Below are 20,905 nucleotides of genomic sequence, written 5' to 3'. Positions count from 1 at the left end.
TATTGGATGTAAGTGCATAGTCAACATTTCAAAATGTGTCACTTAGCATACTTTTCTATGGTACGTTTCCTTCGAATCTGGATCATCCTGTTTGACAGTGAATTGCTTTTTGACACCGTTACGATTGCGATACTATTTCACTGTACCTAAGTTAATCATATGTCGATACGTGCCTCTCAGCATTGCGTAATCTGTTCTTAACGCCGATTCTCTTTCTGCAGTAATGTGTGTTTATTGACAAAGCCAAGAAGGATAGCTGAGCTTGAAGTACATTTTATGTTGGTACTAGTAGAGTACCCGACTCTGCCTGAGTATGTATTTATTCCATTCTTCTATTAGTCCACCTCCTCCTTCCCCCTCTCTCTGTCGATTTCCTGCTCCCCCCCCCCCTCCTCTGTCAATCTCTTCCACCACCTTTCTCCTTCCACCTTCTCCACTAACCTCTCTCTATCCATCTCCTCCTGCCCCTTACTCTGCCCATCTGCTGCATTCTCTCTCTCTGTCCATCATTCCTCCCCCTCTCTTTCTACATCTGCTCCTCCCACTTCTGTCCATCTGCTCCTTCCCCCCTCTATCTCCTTCCCTCTCTGTCCATCTGCTCCTTCCTCCCTCTATCTCCTTCCCTCTCTGTCCAACTGCTCCTTCTCCCATCTCCTTCCCTCCCTCCCCCTCTGTTCATCTACTCCTCCCCCCTCTATCTCCTTCCCTCTCTGTCCATCGGCTCCTTCCCCCCTCTATCTCCTTCCCTCTCTATCCATCTGCTCCTTCTCCCCTCTATCTCCTTCCCTCTCTCCCTCTCTGTCCATCTACTCCTCCCCCCTCTATCTCCTTCCCTCTCTGTCCATCTCCTTTTCTCCCCTCTAAATCCTTCTCATTCTTTGTCTATCTCCTCCCATTCTCTTTCTCCATGAATTTCCTTCTCCCCCTCTCACTGTCCGTCCCCTCTTGCCCCCCCCCCCACCCACCCACTCTGCATCTGGACTTGCCCATGCCTCTGTCCATCTTTCCATTCTCTGTCTATCTCCCCCCCCCCCCCCACTATTTCTGTCCATCTCCTCCTTCCCCCTCACTGTCTGTCTATTTTCTTCTTCCCCCTCCATGTTATCACCCTGGCCCCAATAAAAAGCTGGTGGCTCTTACTCCTATACTATTTCCTTCTAGATAGTAACTAATATGTGTATCAAATTTGATTAACGTCTTTCCAGGTGTTTAGGATCAGTTTTTCATCCGTGACTTAGCCCACATATGTACGTGTCAAATGTATTTAACACATATTTAAAATATTTCACACCAATCTGTACATATATTTCCCCTGTATCTCTACTGAATTCCGCCCAGAAATTTCATTAACACACAGTTCATTGTCTATGATGTTCTATCTCCTGAACTGTGTGTCATGCAATGATATAATTTTATTTGTATATTAAGTAGTTTACACTGAGGAGCCAAAACATTATGACCACCTAATTAAAAGCGTGTCGGTCCACTTCTGGAACGTAATTCAGCAGTGATTCTTTGTGCCTGGATTCGACGAGTACTTGATATGTTACCAGAGATTTGTGGCGCCAGATGCCTATGCACAAGTCATACACATCCCATAATTTATGGGCGGTTGGTTTGCGGGCGCCGAGCTGGTGCCCGATAGCGTCCCAATTGGCTTCAATCGGATTCAGATAAGCCGAATTGGATGACCTAAACATCAACGCGAGTTCACTATCACGCTCCTCAAACAATTGCAGCATGATTCTGGCCTTGTCACACGGACATTTATCCTGCTTACGACGGTACCTAACGGTTACAGCTGAGTGTAGCTGCTCTTCCACACACTATGCCATACGGCCAAACCAGTTGCGTCTGTACCTATTGTTATTCGCACTTTTAAGTACTTGGGCTATGCATGGCTCTGATTAAAAAGAATAGCTCGATGTAGTCATATGGTCGAGCCGCGCACGTCTGCTTTCATGCCCTGCAGCTAATTCGCTGCGAATAATAACCTGTAGCTGTGATTTTGTAGTCAAATAGTCTATGCATTGGCTTAGAATAGCGAATTAATAAAATACACAAAAACACAAAATAAAAAGTTAAATGAATACTTTAATAACAAGGGTTCTATTCTAACGACTAATTGACGTAGACGACAGAGAATTACATTGAATAATGTTTATTCAAGAAAGAACATCTCAAATAAACGTAAAGTGCTTCCTAGAAAATTCAGTTGAAATACAGACAGAAAATATCCTTATAGAATGCAGTAAATTTATCGAATGCAATAAAGATACTTTGAGAGCGTTAAGAGAATGGTAGCAAAATCACCAAACTAAATAGCCATTGAAGGTAAGCGAATATTAAGTCAATTTTGTAATCACAATGTACGCAATATAAACCAGCTCAAAATAGTTCTGAGTTCAACACGATGATCCAAAAATTAACACACACGATGTACAGTATGGTAACTCATACTATGTCTATTCTCAGTTACGTGCTACAAGCAGCAATGGAGTCCTACTCTCGAGAACACTGAGACCTCTCTAAATCTGAAGTCCCTACCAAATTTAAGGTGTGGCAGCGGCCTTTCACCGCCAGTAAACAACCACTAACAAGATGTAATCACACCTGTTACTCTAGATAAGTCTGTCCTCTTCCAGAACTCAATTAAAAGTGTCCAGAATCACTCCCTTGAGCTCTTCACTCTACAAGTGTCTGTCTGCTTGTCTATTGGCTGAAGGCCATTCCCACAAAAAAATCGCCCTTAAGCTCTGCAGCTATGATTTGATTCAAGCTGACCACTTCCTGGACTAAACTAATATATTAAAACAGTATATAAATAAAGAAATGTCTTATATATTCGGTTACACTCAGTTGGTTCATAAATAAATAATCCAGCGTCCTTGTGCAAGTGGGATCATGATAAAAAACAACAGTTTCTCCTTAAGTACTGTTTAAACAGTTATTTATACCTTCTTCACAGAAGCATTTTTCGGTTCTCTTTTCAGTCGTGGTGTCCGCTACACACGTACTTTAGTACAATTTTTAACAGCACTTTCAATCAACGTTTAAATAAAGTTACTGGCAAAATAACTACATAAGTATGAGAATACGAGCTGTGTTCATTTAATGTGTGGTTGCGGATACGATGTTCTGACAAACATTTGCGTAATGAAGCAGATATAAGAAATGTCGTAAACCAATAAATAAAACAGATACAGATAAGTAGCTTTTAGGGATGATAGGTACAGTGCAGTGCTATCATCTGAGTCATCGTTGTTAAAATCGCATCAAGCGATCACAGGTCGTTAATTCAGAGATTCATGGTGTAAATTTTTACTCATTGTGAAATATTGTTTTACAGACATTGAAATTACTGTTCTATCACTAGATGCACGTCTTTTTTCTGGGATCGCCGATGTACTTATACTTGCATTAATATAATGACTGTAAATTATGGTAGACTGTCAAAGAGCTGTAAGAAGCCATCATTCAATTTGTCTCGAAGCCTGACCTTGCTGGGAGCATAGCTGGCTCTCCTAAGCAACTGGCGCGTTGTCAAAATTCCCCATACCGGGATTTTTCCAATTTCCGGTGAAGCCTTTGTGTCCGTACCTCTGAGCTCGCCAGCAATGGTCGCTGCCTCTGGCCCAGCTGCGGCGTTATGAATTCGCTGGGGCTGTCCACCAGAGCTCAGCAGTACAAGCACATTCACCTCTTGTCCACAGCTTGTGGTCTAGTGGCTAGCGTTGCTGCCTCTGGATCACGGAGTCCACGGTCCGATTCCAGGCCGGGTTGGTGATTTTCTCTGTTCGGGGACTGGGTGTTTGTGTTGTCCTCACCATTTCATCATCATGATTCGTGACAGTGGCTAGATTGGACTGTGTAAAAATTGGACTGTGGAAAAATTGTACGCACGCTGATGACCGCGCGGTTGAGCGCCTCAATAACCAAACATCAGCATTATCATCACCACCATTACCAACAAAATCACCTCTTACCAATACTGGGCGGCCGATCTGCTCGCCTAAATACGCGTAACATTACATGCTGGAAGATGACACCGCTGTCGAGGAAGACTTCAGGCACAAGGGGCTACAGATGGTACCTAACAATGTTCACATAGTCCTCAGATGCCATGGTCCTTATGTTACTACCGCAGGTCCCACGAAAGCCCAGGTAAATGTCCCACATAACACGATACTGCTCCTACCGGACTACATCCGTGGTGAGCTGCATATTTCGATCAGGCTTTCGCCTGCATGGTGGCATATCTGGACACGACCATCGACCTCGTTTAACAATAAACGAGATTTATCCGACCAGATGACGCGATTCTATTGATCCGTGGTCCACTGTCGATGATCTCATGCCCACTGTAATCATAATTGACAATTTTGTACTGCCGGCCACTGTGGCCGAGCGGTTCTAGGCGCGTCAGTTCGAATCCTGCCTCGGGCACGGATGTGTGTGAGGTCCTTAGGTTAGTTAGGTTTAAGTAGTTCTAAGTATAGGGGACTGATGACCTCAGATGTTATGTCCCTTAGTGCTTAGAGCCATTTCCTGATGTTGTACTGTCAACACGGGAATACGTAAGGTTTCTTTGCTGCACAACGACACGTTCAATATTGTCCCCTGAACGGTGAGCTCCAAAACACTTATGCTTGCGCCGGCACTGTACTCCGTCGCCAGATCTGCCACAGATCGCCGCCCGTCCTGCTTTAGAGAGCGGGAAAGTCTCCGATCCCCGTGTTCTATATGAGGTACGGACGTCCAAGTTCAACTTCTTGTCGCCTACTCGTTGTTTCAGCATTTTTCAACTACTTTCCATATACACTCACGACAGTAGAAGGCTAACAGCGGACTAGCTTCATCGCTCCAGGTACTGGGACACAACATTCTGGCTTTTGTCAAAGTCATTTAAGTCGCCGGATTTCTGCATTTGCGCCACTTATCGTTTTTGCTCCGCCCATATACTTCTCTCAGCGCGTCACGTGCCCCCAGCCCACCAGACAGCATACAGCCTCGCGGCAGGCGGTGGTCATAATGTTTTGGCCGATCAGTGTTTGCGACTACTGTATCCAAAATGTGTCGCCAACTCAGCTAGCATTACAGAAGTAATAAAGTAAAACTTCATGCTTCTTGCGGCAGTTTTACTGCAGCAACAGCGAAACGATGTCAAGCGATAAACTTTCTCCTTTCTTCATTTTGTCGGGGTTGACATCGATAAAAATTTTCGTAAAGCTTTGAAATTATTTGTAATGTTTGTTGGAAGTCTCTAAGGCCCCTCATTGTCAAATACTGTACGAATAAACTATGTGCATCGTGGCCTACACTGTTTTTTCATCCCCATCCCCACCCCATTGATAGGCAAGTGGTTCTTACCCTCTCAGCTATTGTTTCCAGACAGTAAGTGATCTTTGTGTCAAGCTGGGTCGAAATCGGTCCAGCGCTTTAGGAGGAAATGTGGAATATACATATTGTACATATATACGTACATTCATTTTTATAATACGTGTGGATACAATGCTGAACTTGGAGAAACGAGTATCCGTAATCATCACATGTCAAGAAACAAAATTCATTAATTCATGTATTCCTTAATCGTGTTCCGTAGACTCCATCAGGTAGGAAAACCATCAGGGATGTTGAACTTGCCGAAGTCTACAACTTGTCAAAGTCTACATTAAAAATGGACAAGTAAATCATAGAGACCTTATTTTTATGCTGTTTTAACAATAAACTATCACCTTACTGCTTAACTGTATTTGTACTTACGGCTGCTAAATTTACCCTAGTAATTTAATTTAATCTAGTAAATTAGAAGCAAATACGATACTCTGAGTCAATCTGTTGACTCCTCAGTTACCGCCCCTGTTTAGCTCTTACATGTAGCTCAATATTTGTTTCATCATATCGGCATTTTTCAGAGAAAATTGTTACCTACATCTACAAATATAGAGTCCTATTTACAGTACCCCGTGCTTGTCCCGCAACTTTACAATGAACCATGCTACTTTCCACGTAGGTAACAGAACTGTTCAGTCATTGAATCTAGTTTTCAGATAATTTGTGTGAGGACTGCCTAGTGAGATTGGTTTTTAATGCTCTTATTAATTTCTTTTTATGTAACATAATATGAAATTAATAAATTTATTTTTGACGTGAATTATGCCAGTGATATAGGGTACAGCGGGGCTATTAAAATATTTGTAACTTACGCCAAACTTTTTCGGAAAACTATTAACTAAATTTTCGTCATAGCCATGTAGCATACCTATCCTATTGATGACAGGCGATTATAGATGATCGTCAAACATTTATATTATGCTGTTGTTCGATTTACCCTCCCGACTAGACAAAACTGCATTTCAGCAGGGCTGTTCGCATAGTGGTCGGGGCTATTTGGGGCACAAGATCTTCGACACTGCAATCTGAATCGGTGTCTAAAACTGCCTTCTTGAAAAGGCCAACATTAGCTCGCTTACTGGTATCAGCACTTCTTTTCTCGTCACCATTAGGTTCAGCAGGTGTCTTTTTTGCTACTTTCTGCGTCAGTAGGCCACACTCTTTCTTTGCTCTCATTACAACAATGTTTTATCGAGACGTTGTTCGACGAGCGTGTGGAACAGCTCTGGAGATTTATCTTTAAGCTTGTTTCTGTGGAGAAGGAAGTATATCCCCAGTGGAGTCTTCTGGGATAGCTGTTGATGAATTATCCATTGTTGCACCATCTTCTGTGGATGTTGTGTTTGCTCTTAGGGCTTCAGAAGAAGCAAACCGACAATCGTCAATCGCATCTGGATTAATTGGTAGATCCTCGAACAGGAAAATGCACTTACAACTAAGGGGGCTGACGCAGTTGAATCCATCCTACGCTCCATGTCCTATTGAAATGAACTTTGGCCATTTTGGTATTGGGATTTCTTTGCTGCCATTTTGTTGCCATCTCAAAGTAATGTGTTTTGAGGGTCTTGAAAACACATCTGTCTAAGGGCTGGAGTACACGGATAGTTTGTGGTGGAAAACATAACATTTCGATCTCAAATGGTTCAAATGGCTCTGAGCACTATGAGACTTAACATCTGAGGTCATCAGTCCCCTAGAACTTAGAACTAGTTAAACCTAACCAGCCTAAGGACATCACACACATCCATGCCCGAGGCAGGATTCGAACCTGCGACCGTAGCGGTCACGCGGTTACAGACTGTAGCGCCTAGAAGTGCTCGGCCACTCCAGCCGGCTTTCGATCACATTGTCCCAGTAGAACTCCAGCGCTGATAGTGAAGAATGTAACAGATATCGATCCAAAATAAGAAGTACTTTTCCTTGGACTCCGTTTTTTTGATAACATTTCGGACATTTCAGAAATATTCCCTCATTTATCCACCTACTTTCATTCATATATGAAATGGACCCATTGAGCAAGTTAAGTATCAGCTCCGACCTGTTCCTTTGACCGTTGAATATAACAACTGGTGGTAAACACGCACCTGCTGCCTTGCAACAAGCAATAACCGCAACGTTCTCACCTCTTTCAGAGCTGGTTAAAGAAATCACCTCTTTTGTTCCTTTATTTGCAATGACCTTCGGAGGTTTATTGTTGAGTGGCAACCGTGTTTCATCCACGTTATATGCAGAGAGAGATTTGTAAGAAGCTTACTTAAAAGTGTTCCGGCGTAACAGCAAGCGCCGGCACGACGATCAAGAGCGGAAGAGCAGATAGGGCTGTGAGATGACGTCAGCAAATAGTAGGCGGTCGAACCCGTCTCTAGGACGACGCCACGACAGGAGCGGCATCTACACGAAGAGAATATAAGCGCCGGGCCGCCTAATCACGGCTGCAGTGGAAGACGACCCGTCATACAAACGCTACAGCAGTAACTTATGAACTGCATTGTTTTTCTTCCATTGAAATTGTATACATCGAAGGACAGTGGTTATTTTTATGTCGCCATTTGCTTGCAGCACACCTTTGTGAATACACAAAGTTAAGTATTGTCAATTTAACTTGCTGTAGTAAACTCCATTAATAAGATTTGCTTGAATTGCTGTTAGGCGATCCGAGAAAACAGCTTCCTAGGCACCCTACAGTAGTCGAGTGGGTAGAACACAATAAAAAGTTCGAAGTGCTATTTCACAGTCTCTCGGCTTAGTGCGGCTGCTCTTGCTTTCGAGAGACCCTCTGGTTTCCTCTGTGTCTTGGCGTTGCTCTTGACAGCTGGTTTGAAGGCTGCAATACTCACATCTTTCGGTGTCTGTCCTAATTCCGTTTTTCCCAAATATGTCATTCTGTTGACAAGAGTGGTTTCCAAATCTTCAGAAAATGCATTGGGATGCCCAGCAGGGTTACCAAATGCATAGTTTTTGGTAAAAGATAACTGATACCCGTAATGTTATAGTTTTCCTTTTGATAACGGCAGTACAAACTCGAAAGTTTCAATCCATAGTTTTCCTGGCTTCTAATAGTGACGTCTCATTCATCACTGCTTCAGCTGCCTCCTTCATCGAGCCCTCGTCCCATTACATCTGCCTTTCGTAGGTCCTCACCATTTGAAGAAGATGAAAGACTAATGACTATAGTGTTGCAAAGTAGAAAATGTTTTGCAAATACACTATACCCAGTGTACAGTCAGTTTTCCATGAGAACGGGAAAATGGCTGTCAGGTACTGTACAGCTGCACAAAAGGCTACTTTGGTTCAAATGGATCTGAGCACTATGGGACTTAACTTCTCAGGTAATCAGTCCCCTAGAAGCTAGAACTACTTAAAGCTAACTAACCTAAGGACATCACACACATCCATGCCCGAGGCAGGATTCAAACCTGCGACCGTAGCGGTTGCGCGGTTCCATACTGTAGCGCCTAGAACCGCTCGGCCACTCCAGCAGGAGGCTACTTTGGAATCAGAAGCACTAACTTGGAAACAACAACACATCTTTCCATAGAGTAATGATAACCACACAGTCTGTGATTACGTAGACTAGACTGGCCTTAGGCATACAAGGACAGTCGGCTGTTAATCGCACCTGTACCAGCCGTCAGTCCTGCGCGGGTCTTCCTGCATTTCGCTACAGGCTTCTGCCGTTGCAGCTTTGCTACAGACCCCTACACTGTCGACCACACTGTGCTTCTGACTTTGCCCATCAAAGCATTTGTAGATATACTGAAACAGTAACGGCCCTGTAACTCATCTCTGCTATACCTTGGCCGGCAATCGTGTTATCGACGTTCGTGCATACTGAACACTGGCGAACCACAGCAAATGTGGGAGAAATAAATCAACACGATGATCAATAACACACAAAAAAGGAAACAGTAATGTTGACCGCAAGAAGACGACGTAAGTCAGAAGAGTATTTCCATTCCGCCCTTCAGTCACCGACAGGAAATATCATGCTCATTCTCTTTGGGATGCAAAAAGCGGTAATTCAGAGCCTTACTTGGAAAAGCGTTTAAGGGTGAACAGTAAGTCATGCTCAAATCCGCTACGACTTTGCCTGGAATCAGAGGTAAAAGGCGTGGACTTGAGAGTGCCAGTGACTTTTTGCGCAATGACTTGGAGAAAACCGCAGTGCAACAGTAGCTGCGTTCACAACCCAAAGAATTCTTCTCGTAAGGACCTTTGAGAATGGGTCGTTAGTCTTGCTTGGGTAGCGCAGTTGGTACAACGCTTAGCTGCAAAAGGCAATGGTCCTGGGTTAGACAGACAGTTTTAATCTCCTAGGAAGTTTCATGTCAGCGCAAACTTAGCGGTAGAGAAAGAATTTCATTACGAAAACAATCCTCTAGGCTGTGGCCAAGCGATATCTCCACAATGTCCTTTCTGCCAGGAGTGCTAGTCTGGCAACAAATGCACAAGATACGATACATTGTATCGTTTTTCTTAACAACACAGGCACTCCAGTATCGTATTTATCCCGCGATACAGGCAGCGACGTACAATTAAAATGTCCTCCTCAGTATTGGAATTACATAACTTGTGTACGAGTACGAGCTGTCACTCACGAACGACCTCATGTGGTAGTATGGGTCTGGCAGTGAGGCGTGCACGGATTGCTAAAATGGGTAAGGTGACCGCTCGCGTACAATGGGAAATCCGGGTCCGTGACCCAAGGCGGCACAAATTTTCGTTGTCATTCCCTTATGCAGTTTATGGTTATCCGTATTCGCAATTGTTCTTACGTTTCACGTAAGCAGGGGAAATTCTGCGAAGTTCGGGAAGTAGGTTATGCAGTTCCAGTAGAAGTACAGCTGAGGACAGGTGAGTGTCCTCCAGTAGCTCAGTTGGTAGAGCACTTGCCTGCAAAAGACAACAAGCATGGGTTCGAGTCCAGGTCCAGCATTCAGTTGTAATCTGCCAGGGAGTTTCAATAATAAACTAGCTGCTACGGGTAAAATAAGAAAGAAACCCACTGCTTGCATTCCATTCACAAGCATACTCTCCTACAGGATAGGAAGCATTTTCAGAGTGCATAACATTAGCATTTCTTCCATAACACGTAACAAACTGCAGCGCACACTGAGGCAGAAGAAAACAGACAGCCACATTCGCAATAAATCAGCAGTAGTCACGCACGTGAAGAACACTGGCCATCCATTCAAAGACATCGTGAATGATCTACATATAGTACATAAAACATACAAGGCACACGAAATGGAATTGTATGTAGAACTAGGAATTTTTATTCATGACACAGGACATGGTGACACCTTTTTATTACAAAAAAATGGTCTTAAATCTAATAAGCATATTATTTAATATGTGCCATGACATAAATACATCACGTAAGTACGCAGGACACTCACTGTAAACGCTTGAGCGAAATGGACCGCCAAAAGCGGAGATGGAAGTGAATGAGGAAACGACATGCAACTGTGCGAGATGCGCCATTCATAGTTGTCGTCTACGGTTAGAATCCATGCCAATAGTTGTTGAGGACTTTGGCCGTGGATTAAGTTGTTTGAAAAATAAACATAGCAACCAACCATTTTTTATATTCCTTATTTGAGCCAAGATGCACTTCGCGTATTTATCCATCCCCAGTTTGCTTCGTTCGTTTATATCTTCATCTCTACAACGTTTTTGCCGGCTGTATTTTGGACGCTGCAGCTACCTGTACAAAATAAGTAATAACTCCCTCAACTGCCCCATTTCCCGAGTTGTGTATTCACATTTAACTTGTTTCCGCTCACTGCTTCGCTCGCGTAGATTGTATGGTCTGCAAGATTGTTTTCGTTTTTCTTTAATCGAATTTTTATGTTCTTCACAAATTGCGTCATCTTCTAAGATTTCTACATTAACTAAGCCTGTAGAAACACGACCTTTCTCAAATGGACTTTCAGCCAAATGCGATTCTAGTAGATGGAGTTGGAGGTCTTTGTTAATTCCGCCTTTAGAGTTGTTGTTGGGATGTTTCCATAGAAACTATCACCCTCTAACACATTTTTCTTTAGAATTCAAATACCAACTTTCATAGAACTAGCTTTAAAAATACTTTAACATAACTAAAAATTTTCAAAAACTCTGAAAACGTAATTTTTTATTTCTAACCGAGAAATTCAATTCAAAGTATCATAGATTTAGCTTTAAAATGCTTTAAAAATGAAATATTTTCATAAGCATTTTCATCCCCTGTTTCACCACCTTAGAAGTTGAATTTCCAAGAAACATTGAACAATATAATTTTAGAATTTCTAAGAGAGAACTCTAATATCAATTTGCATATATGTAGCTTTAAACATTTTATGAAGTGGGGGCGTCTGCTTTACTGAAAATCTCGTTGCCGCTGCAAAAGACTAATAAATGTATCCCGGTTGGACGGATGGGTGTGTTCTAGGGTTGCATACGCACAATGAAAGTAACACAAAATAGTCACTAGTAAAATATATTACTGAGTTTTGGTAACACTGGTTACAGCAATTGTAGAAGCCTATCTGTCCTGCTTGACTACAGCTGCATGGACACAAACTAAATAATGTTCTCCGAACTAAAGTCAGAAGCAAAGGGTAACCTTCTGTGTTGATGTACTGTTCGAAGAACGGTTCCAGACTAACAGTATTCCTATGAATCTATAGGCAGGTGGTCTCTGTCCGCCGGCCGGAGTGGCCGAGCGGTTCTAGACGCTACAATCTGGACCCGCGCGACCGCTACGGTCGCAGGTTCGAATCTTGCCTCGGGCATGCATGTGTGTGATGTCCTTAGGTTAGTTAGGTTCAAGTAGTTCTATGTTCTAGGGGAGTGATAACCTCAGAAGTTAAGTCCCATAGTGCTCAGAGCCATTTTAACCATTTGGTCTCTATCCACACACGAGAAGTCTGTGTCTCTCGACGACTTGAAGACAGGTCGAACATTCTACATGACTCCCTAGCAAGACTCGGACTGTCTTACATCTTGCAAGTCACAACTTCTCCTCGCTTCCCTTCCCTTCCTGGGGCGCTGGCGCTACAGGGGACGGGATCCTCGCGGTCAGCGTGATTTGTTTGCGCGCAGCGATGTTCCTGCTGCGGACGGAGGTCCATGGTGCTTCTGCTTTTAAAATGCTTTAGTATTTCTGTAATAATGACTTATTTCCGAAAGAACTTTCGTCCAAAATTTCACTCCCCATAAGATTTAAATTTCCAAAAACGCTGGATCACGTATTTCTTTATTTATACCTGAGAAACCAAACACCAATTTTCGTAGTTGTAACTTCAAAATTGCCTTAATAGCAACACAACTTTAGAAAACCTTTCGTCTGATATTTCACCTCCTTTGGGGTGGAATTTTGAAACATCCCTTCTTAACCGATTTCTACAACACGCTTTGTGGCCGAGGTGGCTAGCGCACGTTTGTGCTGTGGCGCTCGACCTAGGAGTAAGCCGATTCGAATCCTGGTTGTGGAAAAGGGATTCACTGCCAGTATTTGGCCAGTAAGAGGAGAAGAGGAGGTGGCGCAAACTTCCTGATCACCATACTTGGCGCCAGTGTCCTGGTTGAAACACCAGACCTCTCTGTGTCCTATGAAGGGAGGACGTGTGACAGTGTTTGGTGGTGATGCGTCCGTCGGATGGAGAAGTTAAGCTTCGTGGCCCTCTTGGTGCTGTCCGCGAGGAGTAGGTTGTGTGCTAGCATCTGGTTTCATCCACTCCCTTCTTTCATCTTCATCGCCATACAACACAAACAATACACTACACTACACTACACACACACACACACACACACACACACACACACACACACACACACACACACACACACACAATAGATACATATTGTATTACAAATATTGTAATGGAGCATACTGTAAATAAATAAAAATAATGCCTACAGTATCAGCTCAAAACAATCTACAAATATCAAGTGCCACGCGTAGAGGCCGCGCGGTTTGAGTCACCATGTTACGTAAGTCTAGGGACCGATGACCTCAGCAGTTTGGTCCCTTAGGAATTCACATACACAAATATCAAGTTTCTGTGCCTAGCGGTTTGGCTTGGGTGGTGATGTGTCTTTCAGTCAGTCAGGTTGGTTCAAATGGCTCTGAGCACTATGGGACTTAACATCTTAGGTCATCAGTCCCCTAGAACTTAGAACTACTTAAACCTAACTAACCTAAGGACATCGCACACATCCATGTCCGAGGCAGGATTCGAACCGGCGACCGTAGCAGTCCTGCGGTGCCGGACAGCAGCGCCTAGAACCGCACGGCTTCCAGGGCCGGCTCAGTCAGTCAGAGCATTTCCTTTCACATACAGAGATTAACAGTTAGCTGCTCTACCTTATTTAGAGTTCCGCACCTTAATAAGTAAAAACGTAACCTTTATAGGAGGGTTGGAACTTAAATAGTGGCGACTATTTATTTCCACCTCGAACAAAACAGACACGTGTTTCAAAGTTTTACTGACCTTCAAAGTAGTCACCAGCATTGTGGATAACCAATTGCCAGCGATGTGGAAGTCGTAGGATTCTATTAGCAGTGCCAGTTGTGTCGTAGGTCTCGTTCCAAAAATGAACAGCATAAAGATAGAAGTGATGACGCTTTCTGCAGGACCTGAGCACCATTTTTCAGGACAATGCTCAAGCACGTACAGTGCAAGCTGTTATTGATTTGTTTGACTGATGGGGCTGCTAAGTGCTATACCACCTACTGCACTTCCCTGACTTAAGCCATCGTGAGTTCAACTCAGTTTCTAAACTGGAGGAAACACTTCACGGCATTTGCTTCAGAGCTGCTACAAATTCGTCGGCTAATAGACCGCTCCACTGGAACTGTCAACACAACTGGCACTGCTAAGAGTATTCTACGACTTCCACATCGCTGGCAACGGGTTATACACAATGCTGGTGACTACTCTGAAGGTCAGTAAAACTTTGAAACACGTATCTATTTTGTAAGAGCTGTAAAAAGAATAGTTGCCACTATTAAAATTCCAACCCTCGTAGAATCACTTTCTTGGCCGTCTTGTCTGTCCGACTGTTCAGATCGATCTATCTCTAGAAAGGGTAGAAGTATCGAACTGAAATTTGTAACAAATACTAAGGCCGACGGTAACTTGACGGTGTAAAAATTCTAAGCTTCTAAGTCAATGCAGTCAAAATATATGGACATTTATATCACACATTTTGATATTCGCAAAGTCACTCATCAATGTTGTTGTTGTTGTTGTTGTGGTTTTCAGTCCTGAGACTGGTTTGATGCAGCTCTCCATGCTACTCTATCCTGTGCAAGCTTCTTCATCTCCCAGTACCTACTGCAGCCTACATCTTTCCGAATCTGCTTAGTGTATTCATCTCTTGGTCTCCCTCTACGATTTTTACCCTCCACGCTGCCCTCCTGTACTAAATTGGTGATCCCTCGATGTCTCAGAACATTTCCGATCAACCGATCCGTTCTTCTAGTCAAGTTGTGCCACAAGCTCCTCTTCTCCCCAATTCTATTCAATACCTCCTCATTAGTTATGTGATCTACCCTCCTAATCTTCAGCAATCTTCTGTAGCACCACATTTCGGTAACTTCTATTCTCATCTTGTCTAAACTATTTATCGTCCACGTTTCACTTCCATACGTGGCTACACTCCATACAAATACACTGCTGGCCACCGTAAATGCAACACCAAGAAAGACAAGAGGTAGCACAACAAAATTTATTTTGTAGATAACATGTTGACCAAGTATCAAATGATTACGTTTACAGACGTCTGTGACATGTGGTTCCTGCCAGAATCAGTAGCCAGAGTAGCCGCCATTGTTGGAGATCACCGCAGCCACACGTCTCGGCATTGAGTCAAAGAGACGTTGGATGTGTTCCTGGGGTACAGTAGCCCAAGCATCTTCCACAAGTTGCCAAAGATCAGCTGGTGTGGCAGTTGGGGATGTAATCTGGGTCACTCGTTGAGCAACCATGGACGACATGTTTTCTACCGGCGAAAGATCCGGAGAGCGAGCCGGCCAGGGAAGCACTTCAATCTGGTTATTGACGAAGAACCTTTGGACAATGCGTGCCACGTGTGGTCGCGCATTATCCTGTTGAAATATGGCTGTGGCCGAGCCCTGAAGGTAAGGAAGGACATCTGGCTCCAGCACCTCGGATATGTAGCGCCGGCTATTTAACGTACCGGCAATGCGTACTAGAGGCGTGCGAGAGTAATACCCAATACCGCCCCATACCATAATACCCGGTGCAAGACCAGTGTGGCGGTGCATAATGCAGCTGTCCAACATCCTCTCTCCACGATGTGAAAAAAATGGTTCAAATGGCTCTGAGCACTATGGGACTTAACTGCTGTGGTCATCCGTCCCCTAGAATTTATAACTACTTAAACCTAACTAACCTAAGGACATCACACACATCCATGCCCGAGGCAGGATTCAAACCTGCGACCGTAGCAGTCACGCGGCTCCGGACTGAGCGCCTAGAACCGCTAGACCACCGCGGCCGGCTCCACGGTGTCTCCACACTCGAATCCGACCATCGTGGTGCTGCAGACAGAAGCGTGCCTCGTCAGTAAAGACAACGTCATTCCATTCTGCCGTCCACATCCGTCTGTCATCACACCATTGGCGACGGAGACGTCTGTGGTTCTGCGTCAATGGTAGATGAAGCAATGGACGTCTTGCGGACCGACCACTCTGCTGTAAACGGCGTCGAATGATACGCGCAGACACTGGATGATGCGTTACAGACGCACTGTGCTGCGCTATGGTTCGGGATGTCACTGAGCGATCCGTCACTGCCATGCGCGCAATTTGCCTATCAGCACGTGCAGTGGTGCACCGAGGTGAATGCGATCGACCACGTCGGTCCGTCGTACCCTCCTGCATCCAACGGTCACATATCCGCATTACAGTTGTTTGGTTTCGTCCAACACGACTAGCGATTTCTCTGTATGATAATTCACAATCTCGGTAAGCCACTATCCATCCTCTGTCGAACTCGGATACTTGATCAAACGATGTTCGCTGTTGTCTACGAGGCATAACTGATCGTCTTGTGAAGCAACCACAAGGTAAACACACGTGCCGAACGTACACTCGTCGAAATCGCCAAGCCTTAAATGGCGCTATGAGGTGGCGCCACAGGCGCGCGTGATGTGCGTCTGCGCTGACATTCTAATCAGTTGCATATCTCATAGCTGAAAACCCATGGTGTAGATTTCACTTGATTCCGATGCTTCCTTCAGGGTGTTGCGTTTACGGTGGCAGAAACGACGTCCTGACATTTAAATCTATACTCGATGTTAACAAATTTTTCTTCTTCAGAAACGCTTTCCTTGCCATTGCCAGTCAACATTTTATATCCTCTCTACTTCGACCATCATCAGTTATTTTGCTCCACAAATAGCAGAACTACTTTAAGTGTCTCGTTTCCTAATCTAATTCCCTCAGCATCACCCGACTTAATTCGACTACATTCCATTATCCTTGTTTTGCTTTTGTTGATGTTGATCTTATACCCTCCTTTCAAGACACTGCCCATTCCGTTCAACTGCTCTTCCAAGTCCTTTGCTGTCTCTGACAGAATTACAATGTCATCGGCGAACCTCAAAGTTTTTATTCCTTCTCCATGAATTTTAATACCTACTCTGAACTTTTCTTTTGTTTCCTTTGTTACTTGGTCATTATACAGATTGAATAACATCGGGGATAGGCTACAACCTTGTCTCACTCCCTTCCGAACCACTGCTTCCCTTTCATGCCCCTCGACTCTTATAACTGCCGTCTCGTTACTGTACAAATTTTAAGTAGCCTTTCGCTCCCTGTATTTTACCCCTGCCACCTTTAGAATTTGAAAGAGAGAATTCCAATCAACATTGTCAAAAGCTTTCTCTAAGTCTACAAATGCTAGAAACGTAGGTTTGCCTTTCCTTAATCTTTCTTCTGAGATATGTCGTAGGGTTAGTGTTGCCCCACGTGTTCCAATATTTCTACAGAATCCAAACTGATCCTCCCCGAGGTCGGCTTCTGTCAGTTTTTCCATTCGTCTGTAAAGAATTCGCGTTAGTATTTTGTAGCCGTGACTTATTAAACAGATAGTTCGGTAATTTTCACATCTGTCAACGCCTGCTTTCTTTGGGATTGGAATTATTATATTCTTCTTGAAGTCTGAGGGTATTTCGCCTGTCTCATATATCTTGTTCACCAGATGGTAGAGTTTTGTCAGGGCTGGCTCTCCTAAGTCTGTCAGTAGTTCTAATGGAATGTTGTCTACTCCCGGGGCCTTGTTTCGACTCAGGTCTTTCAGCGCTCTGTCAAACTCTTCACGCAGTATCATATCTCCTATTTCATCTTCATCTACATCCTCTTCCATTTCTATAATATTGTCCTCAAGTACATCGCCCTTGTATAGACCCTCTATGTACTCCTTCCACCTTTCTGCTCTTCCTTCTTTGCTTAGAACTGGGTTTCCATCAAAGCTCTTGATTTTCATATAAGTGGTTCGCCTTTCTCCAAAGGTCTCTTTCATTTTCCTGTAGGCAGTATCTATCTTACCCCTAGTGAGATAAGCCTCTACATCCTTACATTTGTACTCTAGCCATGCCTGCTTAGCCATTTTGCACTTCCTATCGATATCATTTTTGAGACGTTTTTATTCCTTTTTGTCTGCTTCACTTACTGCAGAACCACTCATCAATAGCTATACAAAACTATCCATATGCATAATTAAGTTTGTATTGAAATCTCAGAACGCGAGTCCTACTCACAGTTGTCTGCCCTTTTTTTGTAACTTGTGGTTCCTTGTTTTGGGTTTTTATGGGTAGTACATGGAGGTCTAGCTTTCCTGTTGCTTGCGAAATCACTTTACTTAGAGAGTTAATGTTACCGGCGATGACGCATGCAGTGGCATAGCATACAGAGTCATGTATCAAATTTTAAAAATTTGACCCTCCTTCGTGTTTCACCTTCGGTTGTAACAGCAGAGGTACCCCTAGAGTTTTGATTCATTTTGTACTTTTGGCGTGCCAAGCAGCCGTTACGTTCTCTCTCTCCACAACGCCCAGCCGAACGGTAGTGTGCGCCTCGAACTCTGGCTGTGTATTTGCGGGTCGCCACTGCCGCTGTGTACTACAGTGCCGGGGCGCTCTGAGGGCAGGACGCAAAGCAGCGCTGCGCGGTGCTGTACGGTGCCCGGCGTGTGGCGAGAGGTGTGGACAAGGACGTGCCCAGAGGGCCTCCGGCGCTGGAGAGGAGACCGACTCCAGCGCTGGAGAGGCCTCCAGGAGCTGTGCCAGCAGCGCCGCCGGGTCAAGCAGAGCCACTCGTGCCCCAGACACGCAGCGCGCGTCGCCACCAGCGACGTCAAACACGGCTGCAGGCTGCATGCGGTGCACCGGGCTGCCTGCTAGCCAGGGCCAGGGGCAGGGAGGCAGGGCCGCCGCACCGACAGCGGCGTCAGCAGTGTGCGTGGCGCGCAGCTTACCTCCGCTTCCTGTAGTCTCGTCTGCGGTAATTAAATGACACGTGCACAGAATATTCTGTAATTTCCTCAAAAGGCATCTATTCCAGACAATTTCATATCGATTAAATGCGAATAAATGTACAACTGAATGCTAATTATGCCAACGAAACTCGCTGCGGTAATAACTATCGAAACGGCAAAATTTATGTATCTGTTGATTGATTTTAAATAGTTAACGATGATTTTATTAATTTTGAACTGAAATTTAGCAATACTGAAAGTGTTTTATAAAATAATAAGGTCACCAGCTCGTGTTTGGGCGAGCGTATTGAAATTGATTACGTTGAACGAAATTATAAATTTACATAAAAATTGCAGTAGGTTTTTTTGAGCAATAACAGTCGATGTACGCGTGAAAGCTCAATTGGAAAACCAGAACGTTATAAAATAATTGAAAGTTAAATAACATGACACTGAACACTTTTTAATACTTCAAAATCCAAAGTAATTTAATAACTGTGACACACAACACGTCGTGATAGAGAATTATGACCTCACAATAATGCCTGCTGTTTGCAAGTTTTACAAATCATTTCTTTTCAATTAAAAAATTCATTACCATAATTCCAATAAAAGAACACTGAATACATCACAATCTGCAACAATGAAAATGCAAACCCCGAAAGAACGAAAGCCACGAAATACCCAACATACAGATGAAGACAACAAATCATGAAAGAGTTTTTTTTTTTCATAATGTGGGGCCACAGTCATAATATATTTCTGTAAAGTGAGTACCACCATTTGACTTTTTATTTGCTGTGTTACATTTGCACTATCATGATTTCAGCTTTAAAGTGCCATTATCAAGTGCTTTAATGTTATACAGTGCCTAAGATGGCATACTGTCGTATTTAAGATACACTATTAGACACATTGTCTAAGGTCAATATTTTTACCATAAATAAAATATTGACCCTTACACAATGTAATACTGTATTTAAAATACGACAGTATGCCGTCTTAGGCACTGTATAACATTAAATCACTTGATAATGGCACTTTAAAGCTGAAATCATGATCGTGTGAATGTAACACTGCAAATAAAAAACCGTCTAATGGCGATACTGACTTTAAAGAAATTACGAAACATTGTTGAAATAAAATAAATACTACAGTCTTACCAGATAAATTGATTTAAATGATTACTGTCTTTTCGAAAAAGGCAATGACAGTAGCTAATTTTCCAGATGTTAATCAACACTGTCAGCTAAATTGTTAGGTTCCACTTTCTACTGACGTAACAAAATTTAAGATATAGTGTTTGGGCCTTTTGTAAATTTAAAATGCATTCCTTTTCGTTTATGTTACACTCGGTTAGTTTAATGTTGGGTACAAGAACCTAACATTGTTAGTGATTATTAGGGATGATTATTGACACTGAAGAAATCTCGTGTTAATAAGATATCGACACTGAAGAGCCAAAGAAATTGGTACGACTGCCTAATATCGTGTAAGCCCACGCGAGCACACAGAAGTGCCGCAACACGAGGTGGCATGGACTAGAGTAGTCTGAAGTAGTGCTGGAGGGAACTGACACCATGAATCTGCAGGGATCTCCATAAATCCGTAAGAGTACGAGGGGGTGGAGATCTCTTCTGAAAAGCAATTGCAAAGCATCCCAGATATGGGCAGTAATGTTCATGTCTGGGGTGTTTGGTGGTCAGAAGAGTGTTCCTGGAGCCACTCTGTAACTATTCTGGACGTGTGGGGCGTCGCATTGTCCTGCTGGAATTGCCCAAATCCGTCGGGATGCTCAATCGACAAGAATTGATGCACGTGATCAAGCAGGAGGTTTATGTACGTGTTACCTATCAGAGTCGTATCTAGACATATCAGGGGTCCCATATCACTCCACCTGCACACGCCCCACACCATTACAGAGCCTCCACCAGCTTTAACAGTCCTCTGCTGACTTGCAACGTCCATACGTTCATGAGATTGTTTCCGTACCAGTGCAAGTCCGTCTGCTCGATACAATTTGA

The 20,905-nt window shown here is 43.6% G+C and overlaps 1 long non-coding RNA gene across 2 annotated transcripts in view; it reads left to right on the top strand.

Moving 5' to 3' along the window:
* LOC124803057 overlaps positions 1-20,905 on the top strand; it is a 1,523,538-nt gene that overhangs the window by 1,368,770 nt on the left and 133,863 nt on the right. The window lies entirely within an intron of this gene.

Source organism: Schistocerca piceifrons, chromosome 6, assembly GCF_021461385.2.
Source record: "Schistocerca piceifrons isolate TAMUIC-IGC-003096 chromosome 6, iqSchPice1.1, whole genome shotgun sequence".
Classification (NCBI taxonomy): Eukaryota; Metazoa; Arthropoda; class Insecta; order Orthoptera; family Acrididae; genus Schistocerca; species Schistocerca piceifrons.
The sequence above is the reverse complement of the archived record's forward strand: the minus strand, read 5'-3'. Positions and strand labels throughout refer to the sequence as shown.